Below are 8,805 nucleotides of genomic sequence, written 5' to 3' on the forward strand. Positions count from 1 at the left end.
TTTAACCTCACTTTTTTTCGTGTACGTACACGCAATACATACGCACGTAGATTACTCTACACTCAACCCCCGGTGGTTGGTCACTTTTTCGTTTGACACATTTTTAGTTTGTACCCCGTTGGTTGGTCAAAGTCAAACTAAAAAGTGACGAACTGTCACTTTTTACAAGGCGCTCACGCACACTATCAAAACAAACGTTCAGTAGTGTGTGTGAACTCCGTGTGAAAGAGGTGTCAAACTAAAAAGTGACCCCGTTCGTTTGACAACAGTTGATGTCAAACCATCGGGGTTTGAGTGTATTCCCATCTTCCTTCTCACTCACCCTCAGCGAACAGCGATTGTCAAACACACAGTTTGACAGATGCTCAGCTGCTGATGCTGAGAAGCTCTCTGAACTATTTTATTTTTGTAAATTCTTGGGAAAATGTGTTTATTTCACTAATTATCTAATGTTAAATAATATATCCAGGTTTTTAAGCGAAGATGGCGTTCAAATGTTGAACGTCCGAAATGTCAAAATCGCGCTGTAGCACCAACATTAGAAAAAATAATGGCTTAAATCGACGGTAACATTTCAAAAGGCATCATGTACATTTTGACACTTTCTGGGTTATTGCACATTCTGAAAGTACTCCTAATAAGCTACCTCTCCACCAAAAATGAGCAAAATATTTCAGTAAAGTCAGTTTAATCATGATTTTACATAAAGTAACATAAACAAAATCTCTGCCATCAGCAGTCCCTGTTTATATAGCCCTGTCAATCTGTCAAACAAAAGACTACATGAACCTCGTGACGAAAAAAAGCAACATGAACAAAGCGCCATGTACATTCGGCGAAGAAAAACGAATCATAACAAACCGCTCCCCTCAATGACAGCAGGGTGATATAGACGTTGGTGATTTCAAAAGAAGTTATGTTTGTTTTTCTCAAATAAAATTACGGAACTGATGTTTTATTGAATTTGGATGATCAAGTATCAATAAAAGCAACGTATTCCATCGTTTGTTATCATTAGAACATCTTATTTTGCTTTTATATTAAAATGGGAATTGAAAATGGATGCTCAACATTCAAATGCGTTTTTCTCAAAACGCATGGTTTGTACATGATGCTTTTTGAAATGTTGGCGTCGAAATGGCTTAAAACAACGTAAAACCTACAGTGTCTTGCGAACCTTCGTGGTGAACGGACACTAGAGCTGCGGTATTTTTTACTACCTAAGCTCAGAGTTATTTCAAAACAAAATTCACAGTCTTTTTAAAGACTACCTGAGTTATTTTCCAAAATTCTAAACAGTCTTTTCAAGACTAACCCCACCTGAAATTTTGTTGTATTTTACAAACGAATTCATCTTTTTAGAGAACTTTGCTTGCAAAATGCGTCAAAACAAAGGTAAACGCAAATCTTCTGAAGATTTGGTCGTTACGTCGGTGAAGCGTTTGAACGCTAAACCGGCTAACGGAAACAGAAAAAGAAAACAGCCTCTTCTGAGGTCTGATTCTGATTCTGAATGTGAGGTCAATCCTCCAATTCCATTGACAAACAGTTTCGGTGTTTTATCCGAAACTGATGACAAGGAACCTTCTCCTCGTACTGAGCCTTCTGCCGTCGAGAAACGAGTAAAGGCTCCGCCAATTGTTGTGACTTCCGTCTCCGATTTGGCCAGCTTTCGAACGCAACTGAAGAATTGCAAGGAAACTTGCAATTTGAAAGTTTCGTTCCAGCTTGGTCGAAGAGGAGAATGTCGCTTGTTGACGGAATCTTTACAAGATCACCAAACTTTTGTTGGTTATTTGAAAAACCACAAACACAATTTCTACACGTATGAGACCAAGAATGCTCGGCCATTCAAGGCGGTCTTGAAAGGTCTCTCCAACGACTTGTCGGTGGATGAGATCAAAAACGAACTTAAGGTGTTGCTTGGCTTTGCCCCATCCCAAGTAATACCAATGAAGAAAAAATCAAACGGGAATATTTCTCGCTTTGGTTTGACTTCACAATTTTATCTGATTCATTTCAACAGAAATGAAATCAACAATTTGAAACTTTTGGACAAAGTACAGTTTTTGTTCCATGTACGGGTAAAGTGGGAGCATTTTAAGAAACATGGCGGTAATGGCCAGAATCTGACCCAGTGCCGGCGTTGCCAGGCATTCGGTCACGGTACTGATCATTGCGCCATGGTTCCAAAATGCATGGTTTGCGGGGATTCTTCTCACGACAAGGACAATTGTCCCGTGAAAGAAGTCACCCAATTTAAATGTGCAAATTGTGGTGGAAATCACAAATCAAATTTCTGGGATTGCCCCATCAGAAAAAGGTTTTGGATTCTCGTGCTAAGCATCAGCCGAAATCCAAACCGAAATTTTCTCAAAGTCAGGTTGTACCTGCATCTTTAAATCAAACGTTCGTGCTGTCTCACTCGAACAATGCTAGAAATACCCCTACCGTGGAAAAGTTAGGTAACAACAATGGCATTTCTTATGCTAACGTCGTTTCGGGTTCGGGTTCATCCACGAATTTTAAATCCTCTACCAATCTTCCTGAAATTGGGCAGGTACCTCAAATTTCATTTGAAAATTTTTCTGCTGGCAACGCTTTGGGATCTTCTGATCTCGGCGATGTTACGTTTGAAAAATGACTTTTTGCAAAACTCACTGTTTGGTTTGATTCAAACAATGAGTAATGCTACATCCATGATGGAAGCAATCCAGATTGGATTAAAATTTGCGAATGATGTTGTTCTTACCCTGAAGTTTAATCATGGATCTAAGTAATTCCATCAATATTATGAATTTTAATGCTCGCTCTTTAAAAGCGAAAGAAAATGAATTTTTCAACTTTTACGAGTTCATAACGTGCATGTTGCTGTTATAACCGAAACATTTTTAAAAACTGGCACTTATTTGAAAAGTGATCCAGATTATAAAGTTATAACTAATAACCGAATGAATCGAAATGGCGGTGGAGTTGCAATAGTTATCCACCGTAGTATGACTTATAGCACGTTACGTGACTTTAAGTTAAAAGTTATTGAAAGTTTGGGCATTGAACTTGAAACTTCTTTTGGGAAAATTATGATTGCAGCTGCATATTTGCCATTCCAATGCACTGGAGAAAATAAAAATTATTTCAAAGGGGATTTGAATAAACTTACTCGGCATAGATCTCGATTTTTGATCATCGGTGATTTTAATGCCAAACACCAATCTTGGAATAATTCAAAAGTAAATTCCAATGGTAAAATTCTGTTCAGAGATTGCACTTCTGGTCTTTATTCGGTTTTATACCCGAATGGGCCAACTTGCTTTTCTTCTGTTAGAAATCCATCAACAATTGATTTGGTGTTGACAAATCAAAGTCAGTATTGTGGTCCTTTAGTGACTCATGCTGATTTTGATTCTGATCATCTTCCAGTAACTTTTTCACTTTCTCATGAAGCAGTTACCAGACCCAATAGTTCTGTGTTTAATTACCACAAAGCTAATTGGGACAGGTATCAGCATCATATTGAGAATAATTTAAATCATGATTTTGTTTTAGAAACCAAAGCTGATATTGATTCAGCCTTGGAATCTTTAACTAATGCAATTTTGGATGCTAGGAATATTGCTATTCCTAAAGTCCAAGTCAAATTTGATTCTCCCATTATTGATGACGATCTTCAGCTTCTGATTCGTCTGAAAAATGTTCGCCGAAGACAGTATCAACGTTCTCGTGATCCTGCACTGAAGCGAATTCAAAAGATTTGCAAAAGGTTATTGACCACAGATTCACTCTCCTGCGAAATGAAAAGTTCGCAAGAGATGTCGAACAAATTAAACCTTATTCCAAACCTTTTTGAAACTTTCAAAGGTTCTTAAGAAACCTCAAAACCCATCCCTTCTTTAAAAGATGGTGATAATATTCTATTAACTAATGGGGAAAAGCTCAAAAACTTGCTCAGCAGTTTGAGAGTGCTCATAATTTCAACTTGAATGTTTTGAGTCCTATTGAAAATCAAATTTCAATAGAATTTCAGAATATTGTTGAACAAGAATTTTCATCAGATGAAGTTTTTAATACGGATCTGAATGAAATAAAATCTATTATCAAAAAATTTAAAAATATGAAAGCCCCTGGTGAGGATGGCATTTTTACATTTTAATTAAAAATTACCAGAAGCAACTTTAAGTTGCTTGGTCAAAATTTTCAACAAATGTTTTGATTTGGCATATTTTCCCAGTAGTTGGAAAAATGCCAAAGTAATTCCGATTTTGAAACCGGATAAAAATCCTGCTGAAGCCTCAAGCTATCGGCCCATTAGTTTGCTTTCATCTATTAGTAAATTATTCGAAAGAATAATTCTTAATAGAATGATGACGCACATTAATGAAAATTCAATTTTCGCTGATGAGCAGTTTGGATTTCGCCTTGGGCATTCAACTACTCATCAGTTGTTGAGAGTTTCAAATTTAATTCGAAGCAACAAATCTGAGGGCTATTCTACTGGCGCTGCTCTTCTAGACATAGAAAAGGCATTTGACAGTGTTTGGCATAAAGGTTTGATTGCGAAATTGAAAAGGTTTAATTTTCCGATTTATATCGTGAAAATTATTCAAAATTATTTGACGGATCGTACTCTGCAGGTATGTTATCAGAATAGCAAATCTGATCAACTACCTGTACGTGCTGGCGTCCCTCAAGGAAGCATTTTGGGTCCAATTTTATACAATATTTTTACTTCTGACTTGCCTGATTTGCCCCCAGGATGTCAGAAATCACTTTTTGCTGATGACACAAGCATCTCCGCCAAAGGCAGAAGCCTTCGTGTCATCACAAGAAGATTACAAAAAAGCTTGGATATTTTCAATTCTTATTTGAAAGAATGGAAAATTACTCCAAATGCTGCAAAACTCAACTTATTATTTTCCCTCACAAACCAAGGGCTGATTTTCTTAAACCAAAAGTCATCACATTATAAAGATGAATGAGGTAAATTTAAAGTGGGAGGATCAAGTGAAATATCTTGGACTTGGTTTTGACAAAAACCTTACTTACAAGGATCACATTGAAAGTATCCAGGTTAAATGTAACAAATATATTAAATGTTTGTATCCACTTATAAACAGGAATTCTAGACTTTGTCTCAAGAATAAACTGTTAATTTATAAACAAATTTTCAGACCTGCCATGCTTTATGCTGTGCCGATCTGGACAAGCTGTTGCTTAACCAGGAAGAAAAAACTTCAGAGGATTCAGAACAAAATTCTGAAAATGATTCTGAAACTTCCTCCTGGTTCAGCACCAGTGAACTTCATCAATTAGCCGAAGTTGACACTTTGGATGTTATGTCCAATAAGATAATTGATGCATTTCGACAAAAATCATTGCAGTCTTCAGCTGCATTGATCCGCTCTTTATATAGTTTATAAGTTAGTTTTAAGGTATCCCTTTTCCCTTTTGTACATGTAGGACCTCCTACATTTGAAATCACTGAATAGCGAAAGCTACAATATTTCATGAATAAATGAAAGTTGCTAGTATTTAAAATTGAGGTGAAAAGTCATCGTTTGTGATTGGACACTCAATAATATTTTAACTGAATGAATGTACATGGAAAAGAAATTTGAATAAATATAAATTAAAAAAAAAAAAAAAAAAAAAAACGTAAAACCTAACAGACATTTAAACACATTTAGGGGAACTATACCCTTTCTCAGCCTATTTCTATTATCGGCCTATCAGCACTTTGATCATGAATTACAGCTTTCATAAAGTGTTTTGACGGTTCCAAAGCAATAAATAGCTCAAACAAAAGTGAGCAAGCAACTCTCCATTGTTGATACATCTGAAAATGTTGATTTTATAGCGGAAAACGGCAAAAGTGATGAGAATTGGTCGAACGGCTTAGAGTGATTAAAATGGGCATATTTCCCCTATTTCGGAAAAAGATCAAAGAAAACGTTTCAAAAACAACTGTAAACATTAAAAAGATTAAAAAAAGTAATTTTGATGCACATTTTTCCATATACATTACATAAATAAACAGTTCGACGGTAACATTTCAAAAGACATCATGTACATTTTAACACTTTCTGGGTTATTGCATATTCTGAAAGTACTCCTAATAAGCTACCTCTCCACCAAAAAATGAGCAAAAGTTACTTCAGTAAAGTCTGTTTAATCATGATTTTAAATAAAGTAACATAAACAAAATCTCTGCCATCAGCAGTCCCTGTTTATATAGCCCTGTCAACCTGTCAAACAAAAGGCTACATGAACCTCGCGACGAAAAAAAAGCAACATGAAAAAAGCTACATGTACATTCGGCGAAGAAAAGCGAATCATAACAAAGCGCCCCCCTCAGTGACAGCAGGGTGATATCGATGTTGGTGTGTGTGTGTGTGTGTGTGCAACAACCAAACGGGACCACGCGGCCACTTCTTACAAATTGAGTTGTTTCCATGTATTTTTAGATCTTCATTCTATACATGCAAATAACTCGCATAGGCATTTGGAAGGTGTTAGCTCTGCCGAGCTTCGGTGACCCATTTCTACGCTGGCTAGCCGAGCGCGAGGTTCCTCAGCTTTTTTCGACAAGCCCGCCCTGAAGAACGTTTGCACCAATCGGGTTCAAACGTTATTTAGAACTTCCGAACCCTTGTCAAATGGACAAGGACCCAGCGCGTATATAGTCGATAGTAACAGTATTCCTAATTCCAGTCTTAGCTCACCAAGCCGTGATGGCGTAGTGGTTAGCATTTTTGCTTACCAATCCAAAGGACGGGGGATCGAACCCCGACTCGAGCGACTTTGATTTTTCGTTCATATTCAGTATTTGAAGTATTTCTAAGTCTTAAACTTTATCGTTGGGAGCAGATGGGCATCGAACCCAGGACCATTCGCTTACAAAGCGAACACCGTAACCAGTCAGCCACGGCCGCTCTCCAGCAGGGTGATATCGATGTTGGTGATTTCAAAAGAAGTTATGTTTGTTTTTCTCAAATAAAATTTCGGAAATAATGTTTTATTGAATTTGGATGATCAAGTATCAATAAAAGCAACATTTTTCATCGTTTGTTATCATTAGAACATCTTATTTTGCTTTTATATTAAAATGGGAATTGAAAATGGATGCTCAACATTCAAATGCGTTTTTCTCAAAACGCATGGTTTGTACATGATGCTTTTTGAAATGTTGGCGTCGAGTTGACCAAAACAAAAGAATATAATTGTTTACAGCTGCTGATAAAACTACGCACTTCACTACGCATATTTATTTAAAAAAAATATTTTGTTATTGATTAATTATTATAAAATATCATTTAAAACTTTGATTATGATGCTTCAGTTAAGTACCATTAACTATAGTTTTTTATTAATTATAAATTCTTACGGCTTCAGCATTTATGATACTTTTAACATGAAAACAGTCATATTTATACTCATAATTGAAAAAATATGCAATTTGGTTGATTACAACAATCATTTATTGTATGTTTAGGAGAAACTTTTGCTTAAATACACAGTTTTCTTCATTTTTGAAGGTTAAATTAACAGGGGTCAACTTTTGGAAAAGTTAGGATTTTCGTTGTCCTGTATTGGACCCCCCTAATTTTTGCTTGAAAATGAGCAGTTCTTCGCTTTATTTTAGTATAGTTAATTAAACTTACATTATTTCGACTTACTGAAGTTAAATAACCAGTCAAAAATGGTTGGATAGTTAATTCAATTATAAAATATAAATGCAGTTTTGTTGTGAAACTGCTAATGGCCATGGCTGATTTCAGAAGTCGAACGTAAAGCTCTTATTTTGGCAAAAAGGACAATTCAATGTCAGTCAAAATTGTTTTAAATGAGGCTGAACATGCCAAATAATAGATTTGCAGGCAAAAACACTCTTGAAATTGGGATTTTATTGATTTTTTCATCAAAAACCCTTCAGAGGGTCCACAATAGGAAAAGGGTCCACTAATGGATAACGTAACCTATTCTAAGACAACTTTGTTGCAACCACATTTTTGAAAATGTTGAAAAACAGTTGTCGTGGCCATTTTTGGTGGTTTTTAATATTTTTTACTTACTTGATTCTTCAGTCTTGAAAATATTGATAACGGTAAGATCGTCAATTTTCGCGTAATGTTGTCTTCGACCGCCTTTCTGTCTTTTCTGTTTTGGGAAGCTCAAGTGAATGAACATTCGGATTACTCGGACACTCGGTTGTCTTCAAGCGTTAACTTGAAAATATAAAACAAATCTGCATAAACAAAATTTTAAATCTTTGCTTTCTGAGTGTAGGGTAGCGTGGATCACGGATATAATAGGAAAAATAAAAAAGTGTTTGATTCCGAGTGCTTCAACCCAAATTTTCAAGAATCATTACCCCAGAAGCTAGCCTGAAAATTTGAGCGCATTTGGTTAAGGTTTTGTTGTTCCACCCTTGGCCTAAAGATATAATGGAACTACAATTTGAAAAAATCTCTTTTTAACTTTTCTTCGAGAAAGTTTTCCTACACTTAATGACATTTTCACAAATTAGAGCTTCTTATAGGTAAATATTTTTTGGAGTATGGAAAAAAATATAACGTGCTCTAAAAAATTACCTATATCCTAGCGCTTTGCTATGTTTTACAAAATTGTTCTCCGAATCAAAATCTATAAAAAAAAAACTCAAGAATAGGAAAAATAATAGCGTTTTGTGAAACTTTCTCTAAGCAGAGTTAAAAAGTGATAAATACTGATAGTAAATTTTTAAAAGTTCCATATTAACTTTGCTTATTGGTTCTTTATAAAACTCCAGAAATCACAAAAAATAAATGC

This window comes from Culex quinquefasciatus, chromosome 1 (assembly GCF_015732765.1).
Source record: "Culex quinquefasciatus strain JHB chromosome 1, VPISU_Cqui_1.0_pri_paternal, whole genome shotgun sequence".
NCBI classification, from domain to species: domain Eukaryota; kingdom Metazoa; phylum Arthropoda; class Insecta; order Diptera; family Culicidae; genus Culex; species Culex quinquefasciatus.